The 19,959-nt window shown below is 40.9% G+C and overlaps 1 long non-coding RNA gene across 1 annotated transcript; it reads right to left on the bottom strand.

Annotated features, from left to right (window-relative positions):
* Positions 1-12,151: 12,151 nt before the first annotated feature.
* Positions 12,152-18,421, bottom strand: LOC116671054 (uncharacterized). Its single transcript, XR_004327179.1, has 3 exons — positions 18,412-18,421; positions 13,456-13,458; positions 12,152-12,340 (listed from the first exon to the last, which is right to left on the bottom strand). It is a non-coding gene; the product is annotated as an uncharacterized LOC116671054 (long non-coding RNA).
* Positions 18,422-19,959: the final 1,538 nt, after the last annotated feature.

The following is a 19,959-nucleotide window of genomic DNA, read 5'->3' as shown; positions in this document are numbered from 1 at the left end:
GGTGTGCGTACCTATCAGATTTCATAATGAGTCATTTTGTACCCACCAGTTTTTTTGAAAACCTCAAGCTCAATTTAGTTAAAGTGCCCATATTATTGTATTATATTATTATATTATTTCTGGGATTTGGGGGGTTATTTTGTGTCTCTGGTGCTTCTACAAACTTAGAAAAAAAACTATCCATGCTGTTTTGAGTGAGATACGGTTTCTGAATGTCCTCTGCTAACCGTAGCACATGCTAGCACTAGCATGTTAGCCCGTTCTCAATGGCAAAACACTGCTCCAACAGCCACTAGTTGACCATAATCTCCAAAAGAACTACTTCCTGTCCTTGTTCTACTTCCTGTCCCTATTGTGAAGGTATTCCACAAGTGTCCCTGGTCTAGAAGAAGTCTCCCAGCTAATCCTGCCTTGGACTGACCAAAGCTGGAGAAAGAGTTATCTAGCTGATGGATCTTACCGAGCTACTGAGCATGTGCAGCTCCCAACAAAGATAGGATAGAAGGGAGATGTCTCACTCTGGAGCTAAAACAGAGACCTAAACACACAGGGTGAAAACAGGATCTGCAACAATGTGCAGTACAACTAACGTATGATATTTATTGAAAATTAATCCATGTAAATTTATTCTGGTACAACCTCAAAATACAATTATGAACCTGAAAATAAGCAGAATATGGGCGCTTTAAGTCATGTGTGCTTATTCTGTATGAAGTATATTCTTAGGTGAATGAATCCTTCATTTATAAAGAACCTGATTATGTATGTTTGTGAATGTGAAGTATTAATAATCCGCTGTACACAGACAGTTTGAGCTCAGATTGCTGTGACCAGACCGTCCTTTAAATTTATGAGTCATGGTTATTTGAGATAATAAATAACTAAACATATAGGATGAACATTATTATATGAATATAATTATTTTTACAACTGAAATAGTTTTTTGTCATTACATTATTAAAAAAGGTACCGTTGGGCACCGGAACCAACTTTCATGGTTACGATAAAAGGTGCCCTACCCTAGTCCCGACCAAGCGTGTATCCAAATATGACACTAAAGGGCTAGCCGCGAGTCTCGAGAGCGCCAAAAAGCGACACCAAGAGTCCCGACTAGGGTTAGGTAACGATACTTTTTTGGGTACCGACCAAGCGTGTCTATACATGACTCTAAAAGAGACTTAATCCATCAGTTACAAAAGCCAAAGGCACCTTACCAAGCAATGGGAGTGAGAATGTGTTGGTTCTTCCCATCCTGTGTGAAGGCAGCTGGTATGTATGGAGCTGACACACATCTGATGCCTGAGGGTCACAGCCATTAAAGTCTAACTAGCATTTATTTGCTTCCCATCATTCTTTATCTGCCATCCCTGCACCAAACCTATCACCTGGCCATGTTGTAGTGTGGGACATTCAGTTTCTTACTTATTGCCATAAAATCTTCCATTTGTCATTTACATTTGGTATGTTTGTCTTCCTTAATCACGACGTCCAATCAAACGCCTCCAGCAAAGTTTCACATTTTGTCAAGGATAGTCTGCCTGAAGGTTTCCGAAAACTGGGGTGTGACTGATGATTTCCAGCAAATTATCTTTACTAGTCATTTTTGCATTCATAGAAACACAGCCTATGCAATGTCTGTTGCACCTTACATAAAAAGCATGCATTTCATCCACGTGACTTCCCCAAAAGCAACAATTTGCTTCCATTTAATTGGCTCTGCATTATCAACCGGAGCTAGATGAAGGCAAATTGCCAGCACAAAGTGTGGCTCATTTCAAATACAAAATGTGGGGGGACTACAAGTGAGCTGATAATCCCATTCTATTTATTCATTACACAGAGAGAGGGAACAGTGGAAGAAGATAGGAAGAAACCTGTGTCAGGACTGATAATAATAATTCATTGCCATGCTGAGGTCTAAACATGATATAAAACAACATTGTTCCTAAAGAGCAGTTTATTGGAATGCAAGTATAATGTAATGAAAGAGTGGCTGCCATGATGAATATTTTATTTTTGTCTAAGCCTTCACATTCAGAGCAGTTTCTCTGTTGGTAATTATTGCTGTGAAATAAAGATTCCTCAGTCCATAGAGCACAGAGGTCACTGCACATTACCTTACACTTACACTACTGCACTGGAATAGTAGTTTGATGTAGCAATACACTGTAGGAGGCAGGCAGTGAACTTTTATTAATAACCAAATATTGTCATGTAATACCAACCTGATATGAGGTTTTATTTAAACATTTTACAACTGAATTACTCAGCAGTTAAATTGATAATTTCATTTTTAGCCTTTGTGTGGCTCTAAGCAGCATTTCAAAAGTGTGTTGTACATTGAAAAAAAATACAACAAGCAGCTGAAATAAAATGAAAAGTTATATAGTAAACACAAATTCCTTCAGATGTTGGAAAGTATTTACTTAACGTGAATGGCAGCTGGATTCTAACAAGATCACCTGGGAATAGTTTATGTAGTTTTACTTTATTTTGAAGGTCATTCCAAGTGAGGGGCTTCAAAAAGGAATCATGTCTTGTTTCTGAAGTAAAACGCTAACTTTTTAAAAAGTTTCTCAACCTGAGGTTTGAAAGAATGGCAGCCATCAAGGCAAAACTGAGATATTTAAGACAGGAAACAACTTTGATCTTATTTTCCTTAGCAGCAATCAAACAGAAATTAAAACCAACTTTAGTTGTGACAGCTGAATTTTCATAATTTTAAAGACGGCCTACAGTTTGGCCCCAGCTTCCTTAAAGGGGGACACAATATATCACAGTATCATCTGCATAAGAATAAAGGTTGGCACCAGCGACATTATAGAAAGAAAATAACAGAGAACCAAAAACAGAGCCCTGGGGTACACCGTTATAAATGTTTTACCAGTGAGAGGTTAGCCCATCAAATTTGACACATTAAAGGTCCCATAGCATGAAAATGTTACGTTATGAGGGATTTTAACATTGCAATGCCTACCCACAGCCTGCCTATGGCCCCCAGTGGCTTGACATCATAAGGGGCAAGATTCCAGATCGGCCCGGATTCCAGATCTGGTTACCTCCCCTTTCTCTTCTTTGCCCGCCTAGAGAATTTGGCCCACCCTTGAGAGAGAGAGAGAGAGAGAGAGAGAGAGACATCATGGCATGGCACATAATAAGTAAAGCTCATTTTGGGACTGGCTCTAGTGGCTGGAATTCTGCCCCAAGGCTGAATTTTGGAAAAGAGACTTCAGATACAGTATTAGGGACCACTAAGGTCTATATAAAAGAGACTTCAGATACAGTATTAGGGACCACTAAGGTCTATATAAAAGAGACTTCAGATACAGCATTAGGGACCACTAAGGTCTATATAAAAGAGACTTCAGATACAGTATTAGGGGACCACTAAGGTCTATATAAAAGATACTTCAGATACAGTATTAGGGGACCACTAAGGTCTATATTGTACAGTATTAGGGGACCACCAAGGTCCCCATGTCAGGGGACCTTTAAGATATTAATTGTGTGTGCTGCACAAAGTCCTTGCTGTGTCATGTCACATGACACGCGTTGTGTGTGAGCTGCTCTGTAAGCATTTCCAAAGAATGATTCTCTGTTTATCTGTAACAGATTGTTAAAGCATTTTCTGTAGGGGGCTTGCACATCCATCACACGTGTCTTGACAGTCACACAATTGTACACAGAAGCCACAACATGCCGGTTTTGATACAAGAGGCACTGTGTGCTCGCCATCAAACAGATGCAGAATTTTCACTCTCATGCACCGTTTTGTCTCGGATACACACTTGCGTATTTCATCAGATATGCCTTGTAGTTGTCTGCTGTAGTATAAAATAATTGAATGTGCCAGAGACATATCTCACCTTGCTCTTCCAAACAAAGGCTTGCATGTAGGCCTCGATGTTTGTTGGGAGCCTATAATTGACAATATGGTTGACAGCTTTGAATTCAACACCCATTCCAAGTGCTGAAGTGGCAATTACTACTAAAAAAAGCGGATTTTATGCAGTTTGACATCCTTTGGTGTCTCTCCATAGTGTAGCTTACTGCAAAGCAATGCAAAGGTGTTTGGTTGGATGTGAGCATACTAAAAGTGTCTCACAGTCTGGCTCCATATGCTGTAAGAAAATCCATCAATCATATTACTACAAACTATGTTTACACAGTAAAGGGATATCTTAATGTCATTTAGCAAAAGTTAAAAGTCAGCTCTGGATGGATAATAAAAAGAGATTCCTTTACAATTAACACTTTATATCATGATCTATATTTCATTCATGATGTGACAGGGTTGTAACGGTGGATTGTAATTTCCCCGCTGGGGATCAATGAACAGTATAAATTATTATTATTATTACTGATCCAATAGTTTGGGCTTCTAACATGCCTAAAACAGTGTTCCTCAACCTCTATCCAATGACTTTAGAAGCTGTAGCAGTAATTGCCAAAAGCACCTTATCCCTCATTGGATAATAAAAGTGAATATTCCACTAATATTCACATTTACATGTAGCCATGCAAAATAGGAAACATTATTTTTCCAGCGGTTGAGGACTTGTTGGTCCTTGCGACAGCGTCCGTCTTTCATTCCTTCAACCAGCTTCTTGAAAAGGTCGCCATAGCGATGTGAGAACCGATCCAAAAACCTGTTGATATCCAAGTCTTTGATAATATTCGAAAGTAGCTGTGTTTCTCTTCCTTATCAGGTCTGCAGCCCTGCAAACTGTTGGCTGGTAGGTTTGTGTACAGTAACCATAGCAACGCACAGAGCTGACCGTAAACTGCAAACTGTCACAAACTGTCACAAACTGCAGTAAAAACCCAGATTGAGACGCATATTCTGAATGTCCAAAGAATGCCTCTAAAACCAGAATAATACTACGTTGTTTTTTCTTGCAAGGTGACCTTGAGTGCTTTGAAAGGCTCCAATAAATAAAATATATTATTATTATTATTATTAATAATACCACAATATCCCACGTCTTAATCGGAAAATGCTATATTCGGAAAAAAGCCTTTTTCTGATCATCTAATCATGATTATCTGATCATCATATTATTTTATTTGGAATAATAATGCAATGTTGTTGTGCATGTAAACGCACACATTGATGTTTTTGTAACAGTTTTGGATACCCAAACAATACATTCATTGATTGGTTTTTCATTTCTTTTCATTGGACTATTGGAAAAACGTAGAGTAATGGGAGATATACTTAGCAAAATTGATTTACAATCATACGAGGCATGCAGTCCTATTCGAAATTGTTTGACTTCCCTCCAAAACCTTTTGAAAATGACAACTGCAAATCAAAACGTTGCCTACTGCAGTTGTTTTGTTTGGCCGTGAACCCATACTGGTTGAAGGCTATCGGGCTTTGAGGGCCCGGTGTAACGATGAAAGATGCTTCAGCAGGGCCTAAATAAAGAAGGAGGAGGATGGAGATGTAATGCACAGGCTGGAAGAACACTGTAGGCGTCTTGTGTTTGATCACACAATCAATAATACGTATAACGAGCCGACCAAAATAGATTCAAACACCCATTTCTATGAGTGAATCACACAGTGGGTTCTCGGAGCTGCCTGCAGCCCAGAGATCAAGCATGACAGCGCGCCAGTGATCCTTTGAGTCTGGATTACAGATTTATCACAAATGAAAGATCAGGGTTAGTGGGTGCTTCACCTGCAGCAAACTGCTTCAGCAAGTTGCCGTCGCACAAGAGTGGAGATGGGGGGGGAGCTTAGCAGCGTGTGTGTGTGTGTGTGTGTTTCAACAGAGTCAGCTGGTATTAACTAGTGTTGAGGACCTGCTGATCCCTGCCACCGCTCCCAACTCACAGGAGAAGCAACAGCTCGCCCGTATTGACTTTCGCCTCGGCCGGTTTTATGTTCCTGCTGAATTCAGCACAGTCTGAAGAGACCCCCCCACACACACATATTCCCACCTTGACCCTGTGTATTCAGCGCAAATGAAATATTGATGAGAGGCCCTGGCCCCTTTCTTTCTTTCATTTATTCTTTCATTTATTCTTTCACTCATTCTCACTCTGCCACACTCACTTTTCCTCCCTTGCCGTTTTGCTTTTATTCTCCAGGTCCCTGTATCTTGTTTCTCATCACCTCTCCTATTCCTGTGTTTCTGCTGCAATCTTCAAGCAGATGGTGGTGTGTGTGTGTGTTTTGAAATTTAGACCAGCCAAAGATTCAGAAGATAGGTTTTCACAAGAATCTTGTGATTCTGTATTTCATATTTCAGATTGTCATATGAATCCCTTCATAATCATGCCAAAAAGAAATTTGGATTTCTTTCAACCAAATTGCCAAAAATAACACAGATGGTTAAAATACATGTTTAAATGGTTTAAAAACAGCATCCTGTGATCCACTCAACCTCCTCTGATCTGAACCATTAGGGAAATAATTCATGATTTCTGCTTTTTGTACCAAAACAAATTTGGTATAATTTCACATGTTCCAAGAGGAAGTGTAAAAGATATAACTTTATTCATAAAAAAGTATCAAAAGCATCTGAAAAAGTGCAGAAAAAGATGTTTTTGAATTTTACCTTGGGAAACAAAAGAACTCCAGGTTAATCTAGTTCAAATGCCAATACCCAGCTTTTTTGGGACCTAAGAAATGGCAAACAGTAATCAATTGTATGCCATAAGGTCCCATTGCATGCACATTTCACTTTGTGAGTTAAAAAACAAAAAAAAATAAGCAAAAGCTCCAGATTCAGAATACACTTCAGGAAAGGTCTTTGGACTGGCTCTGAGTCGAATTTGGACCAAGGTACTTTGGGAAAGAGACTTCAGATCCAGTATTAGGGACCACTAAGGTCTATATAAAAGAGACGTCAGATACAGTATTAGGGACCACTAAGGTCTATATAAAAGAGACTTCAGATCCAGTATTAGGGACCACTAAGGTCTATATAAAAGAGACTTCAGATACAGTATTAAAGGAGAAGTAGTTGAACCCAATTGCAAACATAAATGCAGACCAGAATGATAGTAAAACAGGTTTATTCCAGTCCAATGTCAGGAATACGATGAATAAGATGATGAGAACCAAGTCCAAAACAAATCCAAAGCGATCCAGAGTACAGAGCGTGAGTGGTACCATGTCCAATAATCCAGTTAGCCAGGGTGAAGAGCAGGAGTGATGGATGGCTGGAGTGAGGTGGAGGCAGAAGTCAGGTGAACGGGAACTGTGGCAGACAAAAAAAACAAATAAGTACAAGCAAGGCAGACAAATGACTCCAACGGTAGAATCAGCACTGAGACTAACGTCGTGTCTAAACTATGATCTGACGAGGAGTGGTAGGTTGACCAGGTATTTAAAGCAGAGCTGATTGGGTCTGAAGAGCTACAGCTGGAACCCTGACTCCCGCACACCAGGCTTCACTCCTGCAATCAAGGACTGACAAAGGGGAAGAGAGCAGAGACAGGGTGCAACTAAGGTCTATATAAAAGCATCCAAAGAGCGCCATGTCATGGGACCTTTAAGGTGCTGTTTTAGTTTTGTTTAAATTACTTTCTATTGTCTTCAATAAGCTTGCTTTAGAAAACAGTTAAACAGTTATTTGGATCACCGACTCAAACAGTGTTTCTAATAACTAAGTCAAAATTAACGCGATAATAACGAGTTGATGGCCCCAGGCCGCTGCGTACTTTGGGAAATTAGGAAGCGATGCAGCAGTGATGTTGTGGATGGCTAGGGGGAAGCGTAAAGTGCTCCGTGACAACACCCAGGGGATCACCAAACCGCCATTGGCTGTCTGGCTCGCCGCGGCAGAGTAAAGCACATCATGGAGAACGTGATGCCGTCACCGAGCACGCCGGGAGGAAGACGGTGAGCGTCGTTGGATGTGGTGTACGCTCTAAAGAGACATGGCCGCACCCTGAACGGCTTCAGAGCTTAAAGGTGTCCGTCCGCTGTCAACATCATTTGCCCTCTTCCCATTCATTTCTATTGGAGCAATGCATTCAGGGTAGTGTCGCAGGGAATTTGGAGAAGCGGGGTATCAAGTCGCCTTCTCCTCATTTACATAAAGTTGAATCCAGATAATATGCAAATGAGGCTCGGCTCGGCGTCTCACATAAGCTGACGAAATCATAGAAACTGAAATTGAATTGTTTTGGTGAACGGTTTTGTAAGATCGTATCCCAAACGTCAATTAATCATGACTAAACCATGAACGATCATGCAATTAATTGCGATTAAATACTTGAATCGATGCAACAGCCCTCGTAATAACCACAGAAATATTTGACTTATAAACTCTGTTTGTGATACTTTTCTCTCCCTCTCCTTTAAAAGTCCATTTGTAAACTTCTCCATTAGTGAGACAGGCAAAACAGCAGCATTATCAGTGTTTGCTACTTGTTTATAATCTAGCAGGTGTCTCGGCTGGTAATGAATTCTTCTCCGCCAGCGCCCCATGTACACCATTACTCTTATCCCCTAGACCATGGCATGCTAATTAACATTTATAGAATACAATTTGTTTTCAGAGAGCGTGAGAGAAGAGAGAGTGAGGGGAAGGAGGATGAGAGAAGGAAGGAGGGAGGGAGGGAGGGATGCTTTTTGATTTGATGGAACAAGTTGACAGGAACAAAGAGGGAGGAATAGCAAAGGAGTGTGGGCAGGTTATTTTTATTTAAAAAAAAAAAAATGCATTGCACCATATAAACAGAGACAATTATCCAGAATACATAAATAAGATGTAGGGAGAAGCAAATGATGCCGACAGCCATGAAAAGGAGCCAGCAGCCGCTTCATGGGTGGTGGTGGGGGGGGGGTGCTGGAGTCAAGACCCTGAAAAGACACTTTAAACAGCATACTGAAGTAAAATATTATTAGTATGTAACGTGACCTGTTTGAAAATGAGCTCATTGTAAAGATGTTCTCATTGGCATCTACTTCTAATCTGATGGTTCCAATGCAGTATAACTGATTGCATATTAATTACATGTGATTACTGAAGTTAGTGTTCTGTGTTTTGTTAGCAAATCAACTGCATATATGTCGCGCTTTTGTAGTCTTAGCCACGACTCAAAGCGCTTTGCACTACAGGCGCCATTCCCCCAACATGACGCGCCTTACAACGCATTCTCGCCCTCCCGTTGTGTAAAATACGGACGCTTGGCATTTGTTATTCACTCTTAAAGTCTCCTTTAGCGTCGAGACTCTTGACGTCACTTTTGGCGCTCTGGGTCGGGACATACTGGCCGACATGCAGCACTGGGACGGGACGGTTAGGTTTGGGAAAAGATCGTGGGTGTGGTTAAAGAATATATGTTTCTGTGCTACGCGGGGCACGTCCGGGAGTCCTGGGTGAAAGTTGTGTCTTTTTATACTTAAAGATAGCGTACGCACAAAAACCTGAAAAGTACATCCTCAGAAATATTCACATGTATAAAACTGGGCCTGTGCACCTTTCCTTTATCCAAGTGGACGAGCCACTGAACCTGCCTTGCTTCATCCAATAATTTACTATGCAAATGACTATAGATAGGCCCCCCATGTTATCTTTGTCCAATTACAGGGCTGATGCTGCAAAACACAAAAAAACTTCACAGACTGTGAGATTAAGAGGCCCATCGTGGCGGTGGAGGCCAGAAAAGAATCTTCTTTTTGGAGGTTTGTCATCTAGGATAAGCAATAAATAAATTCCCAGTGTGCAGATTTTCTATTGTAAGTTGGTGTATGCACAGAGAACGGAACCATGGCTGAACAACAAAAAACTGTCTGATAATGAAGTGGGAATCAAGAGAAGAGTGGCGGCGCAACACAAAAGCATTGTGCATGTCGGTCCAAGTTACGCACAATAGGGTAAGAAGTCTGAGCCCACTGATGTAATGCCATTTATTTACTGAGTTTATACACCTAATGTGGAAATTGAGTCCTGTGCGAAGGAGACCCAAGCCAACCCAACTCAGGGTGAGAGGGGGGACCCATGTGAGCCAGTGACTCCCTCTCAGTGCCTTTGGCGTTTGTTACTGATGCAAAAAGTCCCCTTTGGCGTCATATTTAGACACGCTTGGTCTGGACTCTTGGTGTCACTTTTTAACGCTCTGGGTCAGGACGTACATGTAACATGTAGCACAACAACAAGATAGTTAGGTTTAGGAAAAGACGGTGGGTGGGGTTACGAAATGTAAGTCTCAGTGACATAGGACAGGGACACGAACGGGACAAGAATCCCGGTCTCCTGGGTGGAAGTCCTGGGTTTGTCCGAAATATGTTTAAAGGTCCCATGGCATGAACAATTCACTTTATGAAGTTTTTAACATTAATATGAGTCCCCCCAGCCTGCCTATGGTCCCCCAGTGGCTAGAAATGGCGTAAACCGAGCCCTGGGTATTGTCGTGGAAGTTTCTTGTACAGCGAGAGAGGAATTTGTTGGAAGTGAGACCTTGTTGGAACAAAATTAAGACAGGATGCAAACTGAATCAAGGTTTGGTCTTAATTGGTTTTAATTGTTGTCTGCCGAGAAAAATTAAATGACAAGAGCAGTCTTCACAATGCACACACCAGCTACAGAGTGACAAACATCTTGCAACTTTACAACTACAGTTTCCTGCCTTTTAACCTTTCCCCCAGAGAAAAAACATACCTTGTCTGGAAAACAGTCTAATCTTAGTAGAACAATTAATCTTCGCAGGCAGACAGGCGGAGCTGTTACGTCTTTTGCATCTGTCCTTTGTGTGTCAAGTTTCTTTACCGGCCATTCTATCTTAGCTGAAAAAAGAACATCTTGTCCCTCTAGATATTCTATGGCCCTGACCTGGGCCCTGGGACCTGGTAGCACAAACATTTCTACTGAGACAACTGGTTTGTGGCATTTGTCCTTAGGGGAAAAATGCAAAGTCATAAAAAAGTCATCTTCTCCTTCAGGGAGGACACACACAATAAGAGATCCAAAATTCATACACACTCAGAGGCAGTTGGGAATTCTTCTATGAATAATCAACAATACGTGCATATTATAGAAGCATATATATGAAATCTTTGCTTGAATGTAAGTTTCCTATTACAGTATCCTCCTCTGCCTTTGAGAAAATGAAAGCTCAGATGGGCTGATCTGGAATCTTGCTCCTTATGAGGTCATAAGGGGAAAGGCCCACCCATGAGAGAGAGACATCATGGCTTTCAAACGAGTAAAGTGGCAGTTGGTCAAGGACACACCCCCGACCTCCACCTGCTTCCATGTTTTGGAAGGTTCTGGCAAAAGGCAAGGCAAGGCAGCTTTATTTGTAGAGCACATTTCAGCAACAGGGTAATTCAAAGCGCTTCACACAAAATCAGTTAAACAGAAAAAACACAAGTATCCTCAAAAGAAAAAGAAAAAGAAAATTAAAATAGATAAAACACAATTGTAAACTTGAGACTACCTTCACACTAATTAGTCAGTGTCAGTGCTACCTTTCGTGATCACCCTCAGTGTCACTACACTTCACAACTCTGTTTTTAGAGACGTTACCTTTCGTCTCCTCGGACTCTTCCTCACACTAATTAAGCCGATCTAGCGCTGCCTTTCGTGTCTATTTACGACACTACACACTCACACTTTTTCTTTAAAGTGCTACTTAAAAGAAGAGCTCAGCAGTGTTGAGGCTCGGACTGTGCTAGATACAGGTTTTGCACTTTGAATCAATCAACAATCATCCCTTTATTGCCACTTGTTCTTAAAGGACAACCCCATACCACATACCTTAACCAAGTGTTATAGTTAGACATGCTGTCTTAATCCTGATTTTTCACTCACCTGAACTATATGACGTATAGTTGCCCTGCACAGATTTTGTAGATTGTTAACGGAATTTGTTTTGCCGAAGTGTCGAATGAGGATTTTCATGTCGCAATCAGTGGTTTTTGATTGGTGAATGAACATCAAGGTTTTAATTACTACTGAAAGTGGAGACATATCTGACTGGCCATTTAATGATAAAAGAAAATTGTTAATTTAACAGCGCATTAGTAAAATGTGCCTAGGCTTATACACAGCATGCACACTATGCTTGTTACACACACACACACACACACACACACACACACACACACACACACACACACACACACACACACACACACACACACACACACACACACACAAGCAGGGGATTACGAAAAATATAATAGCAATGCCCCAAGGTACAAACTCGCCTGGCTTTTAAAAGGAATGGGAGAGGACCTCTGATTGGTTGGTTGCATGTTACACCTTAAACACACCTATGAATTAATGAAGACACTAAGTACACCCCTTTTGAACCATGCGCCCGGCGCACGGACTCTTTTTACCGCCGTCAAACTAGAAAAAGTGGATTTGGACCTTGCTGAAATAGGGCCCACTGTGTTATTAGGTCGGGATATAGTGTTTCTAACACCCAATAATCATACAACCACTTTAAGTTGTCTGTCAACTTGAGAACTTGCGGGTCATAAACATTGGAATCCCATCTCTACCATCTGTCTTAAAGAGGTATTGATGTCACAGTTTTTGTGACTTTATCAACCTAACTGAGAAAACAGCTTGTTTTAAAAAGAAGTGCATGAAACTGCAGAAATTCCTGTCTCTTGTTTTTGGAACAATTCTACTCTACTATATGTATAAGATAACATCCGTAATAAATCAATTTAACTGTGAGTATAATATAATAATCACAACTATGTAATATATGGAAATGACATGCTAATGAGTTCCATTCTGCAGATGTTTTTCCTTATTCCGTCGCTAATTGTTGACCTCAGGTAAAGGATTTCACATAGTTAAGCCAGTTTTTTTACTTACTGCTACATAACTGGTGGGAGCAGCTCAGTTTCCACATAAATCACACTGATAGCTTGGTGACCTTGCTGAAGTAAACCTTATCTACCACACTTGTGAAACCACGTTTGGATTCTTCTACAAGCTGAGAAGGTCCCGTAGTGCACACTAAGCCAATGTTTCAACACAAAGTAGCACAGCCCACTGCTGTGTGCTTCTTGTGGTGAGTTCAACTACAGAACTTATAATCGGAACCGTAAGAAGTTCAAGATCAAATAAAAACGGCAGAGGCCTTGTCATCGAATAATAGGAAGGAACTAGTCTGATTGCAATGCTTGCACCTAAGTGGAAAATCAGTCATCAGTTGACAAAAAGCTTTTCCAGCCACTTACTCGGAACACTCACCCACTCAGGAGTAATTAGAGCTTTATGGAGGTCTCACACAGACAATGTACCCAAAAAGTTTAAAATAACAAAACTTAACCCAACAGTGGGATGTGTAAGTACAGAAGACATCAGTTGTGTGTGCAGTGCATGGATGAGTGAATGAATGAAGTGAAGTGTGTTGTAAGGTGCAACAAACCAAACAAAGAACAAAATGGTGGTTGCTGCAGTAGGACCAGCTGAGAGAGAGAGAGAGTCCCAGCAGGGCCGAGGCCTGTATGCCTTCTGTAGGCCACGCCCTGCCGGCCAGGTACAGACAACCCCCCCCCAACCCACCTCCACGCCCACTCTCAGCACCTGAAGACAAAAAGGAGCAGCACACGACAGGCTGGCGGATTGGCCAGGGCCGTTACACTTCACAGAAACAAGTGTTTGTGTGTGTGTGTGTGTGTGTGTGTGTGTGTCTGTGTGCATGCTGGGATTAATGCAAACAATTTGTACAATCTAAATTTACACATTTCAAGTTGTGTCATACCTTATACTGTAGGTACACAGTGTGCAACAAGATATGCTTTAGAGCAGGGGTCTTCAACGTTTTCCAGGCCAAGGACCCCCAAACTGACGGCGAGATGGAGCGGGGACCCCCTAATTATATATATTGTATAAAATTGTGTTATATCAAACTGGTCCTATAGTGGCATGTGTGCATTGATGACTGAAAGACATCTTCTGCCTCCATTTATCTGTTTACTACAGTGTGTTGAATTCATGTTAATGTGTATTTAAAGACATTTCAATTAATGGAAAAAATTGCGGGGGGGGGGGGGGGGGGGGGGGGGAATATAAAAAAAAGTCTAATCAACCAAAACTTTCGCGACCCCCATGCAGTACCTCCGCGGACCCCCTAGGGGTCGCGGACCCCCTGTTGAAGACCCCTGCTTTAGAGGTTAAATCGCAAGAAATGGATACGTCACGTCCATCCATGGAGACTTAACTTGTCTTAAGACTTTAACTTCCATTCATGAACACTTGCTGCTGTTGCACAAGGACCTTCCACGTCCAATCAAGGTGTTTGTTTTTTTTCAATAAAAATAATTTAAGCATTTTTTCTGGATTTTTGTTTGCTGGAAGATCACAAACGTGGAACAAGTCCAAGTACGTTGGAACTATAATGTGGGAGGGGGTGCTGTATATCCGTAGATCTGTCGGTGGGGAGGGGGATGTGGGGGTGGTCCGAGGGGCATGCCGCTCCCCCCCATGTAAATTTAATTGAAATGATATGTATCGTCTTATAGCAATAAGATAGTGCTTATGTGATCTATGTGAATCAGATAGAGTTTTATGTACCGAGCTGTGCTGAAATATTGTTAAAGCTTAACATAATTTCAGTCTCAAGCTTTTTACGTCCATGTTCAATGTCAGGATTTATAGCCTGCCCGCTGAGTTATGAGTTAGTCATGCGAGAATACAACTCTGCTTAGAGATGTAGACAAGCCTACAGGCCATCAGGCCCGCATTCTCTCTGGATAATCAATGGCCTCTGTGGTAATGGTGCTGCTCTTACAGCTCACAGCGTGGCCTAGAGCTTATGTTTATGAGGCCTGCTTGCAGATGATGGATAGATGGATGGATGGATAGATGGATGGATGGATGGATGTTAGATAGCGCTTCCATGATTTCAAACCAGTTCTTAAATTCCATCGTTAAAATTCTTTTATCCTATCTGTTGTAACATTTCAAAAACTCTTATCAGAATTACACAATTAGGCGCTGTACGTGAAAGCTCACCCAATACCTACATGCTGGATCTTTCCACGGGCGTGGGAGGCACTGAAAATATGCGGGGACCAATCTATGTCCTCAAACATTTTACCATGGTAGATGTCATTTCCTACATTTTGGTGCCATTGGCTACGCTTTTCAAAGTGAATTGAAACATTAAAGGTATCAGACAAGAGTCAATCTAAATGCACAACAAATATTACAAGGTACCCACAAACCAAATATACATTAATGTACTTTACAATAAAACTTACATTTTCTAGCAAGACCCTATTGCAGAAATAAAATATATAATCCAATAATGAATACCACTAATACACCTCCCGTAAGAAATGACCAATATTGTTGTTTTTAATGTAGTAATTAAACGGCTTCATAAACATCCATATTGTTTTTTTTTAAATATGTTATTTCTTCCAGGGCCATACACTGGGCCATGGGATTAACCCACGCTCCAAAAACTGGTGGATTAGACCTTTTCCAGCTAAGAGCTATCATTCTTTTAGCTTGTAATATAGCAAAATCTATAAATTTACCCTGCTGGTGATTTAGTTTAAGGTTCTTTGGATATAAGTGTAGCAAAATCATTTTTGCATCTAGAGGAATATTCAAAGATAGAATTATATCTGTAATATTAGTCACTTTCACCCAAAAGTCTCTAACAATGCTGCTCTCCCAAACACAATGCACACATGATCCCTGAGCTTCTCTGCATTTAAAGCATGAATCACGGACATTTTTTACGAAACCTATTTAATTTGACAGAAGTTATATAAGTCTGCATCATCCAGTTGTATTGAAGTAGTTTTAAGCGTTATTACAGACTTGTCTCCATTCATCCTCAGATATCTCCTCTCTCAATCTCCATAATTTAAGCTTTGGGGTTGTTGATTCAGTAGACCCGGATGCAAGCCAGCTGACGCTTTGGCTTTTAATTTAGAACAATTATACTTCTCAAACCTATGGAATTAGAAACAAAGGCCTGCCCCTAATAAAGCCTGGTACCTTCTGCAGTTTGGGTGAATAAAGGCCCCGGCTTTTATTTGAGGAATTACGGTAGTTTAATGCCGGCTGGCTGGCGTCCGTTGGCTTTTAACTCAAGGGAAAGTCTGCAGATTTTCTGTTCTGCCGTCCATGCAGGTGAATGTCTCCTATGCATTCCCTATTTAGCATTTAGCTTAGCGCAGCGCCACTGCAACCATAGACAATACTGGCTTGGCTATGTCATCTTCAAAAATTGTCATGTCCGGTTGCAACAAAACAAGATGGCAACGCCCAAAACGCCGTGTGTAAAACTTAAAATTGATTTTTTTGGTGGAGTATTACTATATGCTCCCCTCTATCCGTTTCCTCTCTTCACTCTAATTCTGTCAGCAAAGCCAACATTCCTTATCCATCTCTTTTCACCTCTACTCCAACTTTACTCCTTCTTCCTCACTCCATACTTCACTTCCTTTATCTGGGTGTCACTGTGTCGGAATGTATTTGGAGCTAAATTATTCATTAGAGAACTGGAGGGCAATCAAAGAGACTGGTAGCCTGGCAGGGCCAGTGTGTGCATATGTGCACGTGCTCGATAGAATGTGTAGATGCATGCATGATTGGTATGTGTGTCTATGCGTGCGTGTGTGTGTATGTGTGTGAGAGCCGGTACAGAGGGGAAGTATAGCAGGCTGGAAGAAAGAGATTACAAAGAAACCCGGGGGGAGGCGAACACAGAGCCTGCAGCTCTCCTTTCAGCCCAGAGAATGCTAATGTAGTAGTAATGCACGTGTGTGTGTGTGTGTGTGTGTGTGTGTATGTGTGTGTGTATGGCAGTACAGAAGAGGAAGCACACTTGTTAGGTAATGATTTCCCCTGATATAATCTATAATGCTGGTTTTTAAACTTGAATTGTCGGCTGTAACCTTAACTCACCTTTCTGCCCAAAGCAATTTGAGTTCAGTCAGAAATCCTCCTGATGTCGGGAAACATCTTCGGCACTTAGCGATGCCGTTCACCTTTTTCTGTGTGTGTTACAGTGTAACAGCTACTCACACCGCCACGATGTCCAATTAACAAGTCTGTTCTGCAAAGCTGACAGGCCACGGTGAGTACCAACAGTCACGATAAGTTCAAAACTGGGATAAAACACACACAAACACACACTCAATGAGCAGCAAGTGTGCTTTATAAACTCTAATTGGTCCTGACAATGATACATACACACATTATCAAGGTGCCCATATCACCAAAATAAAATCACTTTTTCTGGGATTTGGGGTGTTATTTTGTGTCTCTGGTGCTTCCACACACACACACACACACTTGGAAAAAAACTATCCATGCTGTTTTGAGTGAGTGTAACAAAGTTAAAAATGCATTTTATTCATTCTAATTTTCAAATTCATATTTTATTTAATTATAAACATCAGTTGATGTTTTGTTGGGGATTTGTGGATTTCATCTTATTGAGTATAATTCATTGTTTCCTGCAGAGATGTTGCTGCATGTTACTGCATTGCGTCTCTTTTGTCCCTCCCATGTTGCCGTAGCTTCCGGTTTCCCCTCACGATAATGTCTTGTATTGCTGAGGTAGGTCGTGTGTAAAATGCTGCTGCGCTATTTTATTGTTTTCTTTGAAGACTGTGTTGTGACCCTTCAACATTTATTTTTGCAAAGTTAATACCATGTTAACTGTTTTGTGCCATTTTTACAGTTTAATGTGACTTGTAATGACACATTGTGTAACTCGTTTTTTCCCCGTTTTCGTAAGTAATGGATGTACATTATAAGTGTGTAAGTTCTGTTGTGTGATGTGTAGGTGCAGATGGTGTTGGGAACAATGGAAACAGACCACTGATGTGATGTTACGCTCCACAAGTGTGTGTGTCTTTTTTTGGATGTATAATTTATAACTTTGTTTGTTGAAGATGTTGGAGAGAGTGGAGCGTTGTTTCTCGTGAATACTGTTATAGTTCGGGTTGGGTTTCCCCTCACCATCCCGTTTTGTATTGCTGAGGGGCAGTTGGTGTCGTGAACATTGGAAACAGACCACTGATCTTCTACAGAAAAATAAATTCAAGAAAAACGTTGACTGAAGTGGTTGCCTTTCACACCCTGTCCACATCCGTTCCACGAGATACAGTTTCAGAATGCCCTCTGTCTTCAATACCCGGGTGAGCTGTTCAACATCTGCACGGCTTTCTACGTCACTAGAGACAATGTCACACGCTAGTGCTAGCATGCTAGCTGGTTCTCAATGGAAAAACACTGCTCCAACAGCCACTAGTTGTCCATAATCTCCAAAAGAACTACTTCCTATTCCACAAGTGTCCCTCGCCTATAAGAAGTCTCCCAGCTAATCCTGCCTCCTGTTATCTAGCGGATGGGATTTTACCGAGCTACTGAGCATGTGCAGCTCCCAACGAAGATAGGATAGAAGTAAGATGTCTCACTCTCTAAATGTCTCATGTCTCTAAAACAGAGACCTAAACACACAGGGTGAAAACAGGATCTGCAGCAATGTGCAGGACAACAAAAATATGGTGTTTTTTGAAAATCTAACCATGTAAACCTAGTCTGGTACAATCTCAAAATACAATTATGAACCTGAACATGATATGGGCGCTTTAGTAGAAGTTCTAGCTTTACATTTGTACTAGAGTCTTTATTCCTGACAAAACCTCAACAAAATGTCCCACTGTCCTTCCTGCTTGTCCTCTGAGTAGTTCCCTACTCGATTGATTTCCACTCATAAGGGGGGTTTAAGTTCAGTAGAAGAAGATCCTACTACTACCCTTCCTGTGGGCAGCCAGGAAAGGTGTTAACACTCTCCATGGGAGCGTCCAATTACAGTCCGCACAGAAGGGGAACGGCAGCCAACACTATGTGGTGAATACTGATTTCAATGTTGCTACAGTAGACACAATTAATTCTACATGCACATGTAAAGCCAGATTATTATTGAGGAACAGGGAGCAAATGAGTGGAGGAACAGCAAATGGAGATGCTACAGGACACAAGACAGGCACATACAGCTAAACTCCCTTTTCTGGGATAGGCTTTCTTTTCCCTTGTGGGTTCCAGGTTAAAGGGTAACTACCATTTTTTCAACATGAACCCTTTTTTCCCTATGTTTTTGAGTGTAAGTGACTGATATACCAACAATCTTTTGAATTAGTCCAGCATGAAGCGTGAACGTTAGCGTAATACTTAATACGTTGTTATCTATATTTATAGTTTTTCATTATGAGTACTTACTACTTCAATATTACTTATATTATGGCCACACTTCAATTTCATTTATATTATGGTTACTTTTGCTATATTATTTAATTACATGTCACTTACTTACTTACATTGCAACATTTTTGTGCTAAAGCCACCTCACTTTACAATTATTTTTATATAATGCCACTTTACAGTCATCATTGTTTGCATGTTGGTTTGTTTATGTTGTGGAAAAACTGCTGCTGTAACAAGTGAATCTCCCCATTGTGGGATGAATAAAGTAGTATCTAATCTAACGCTGTAAAAGACCGAGCTGCAACGTAACCCTACGGGGCAAATGTGGTAACCCTGGGTAACCCTAACCCACTAAAAGTGCTGTTATTCAAAGTGTCTGACAACATTATGGAAAGGATCCCTACAGAGATAGACCTTCAAAACCTCTTTCAGACTTTTCTGTTTAACCAGAACCAGCTCTGAGATCGCTAACACTAAACCCACCAGACTCCATTTAAAAAACAGCACTTTTAGCGTGTATAGAGCCAACATGTCTTCACATGTTGGCTCGATAAACAATGAGTTTATTAACAACCAAAACCTTCTTTTCACAGTTTTATGTTGTTTCTGTTGACTTTGAATGTATTGTTTTACAATGATAAAAGTCTTTAGCAGATGTTTTTATGTTTTATAAATGGATCTTATACTTTGAACAAAAAGGTCGTCCTCCTAGTACATGCTTTCCATCATTCATCAGACACTTAGAATAATACTCGGTGTCTGTCAGTGGAAAAACAAGCACTTTTGTGAAG

This window comes from Etheostoma spectabile, chromosome 21 (genome assembly GCF_008692095.1).
Source record: "Etheostoma spectabile isolate EspeVRDwgs_2016 chromosome 21, UIUC_Espe_1.0, whole genome shotgun sequence".
Classification (NCBI taxonomy): domain Eukaryota; kingdom Metazoa; phylum Chordata; class Actinopteri; order Perciformes; family Percidae; genus Etheostoma; species Etheostoma spectabile.
The sequence above is the reverse complement of the archived record's forward strand: the minus strand, read 5'-3'. Positions and strand labels throughout refer to the sequence as shown.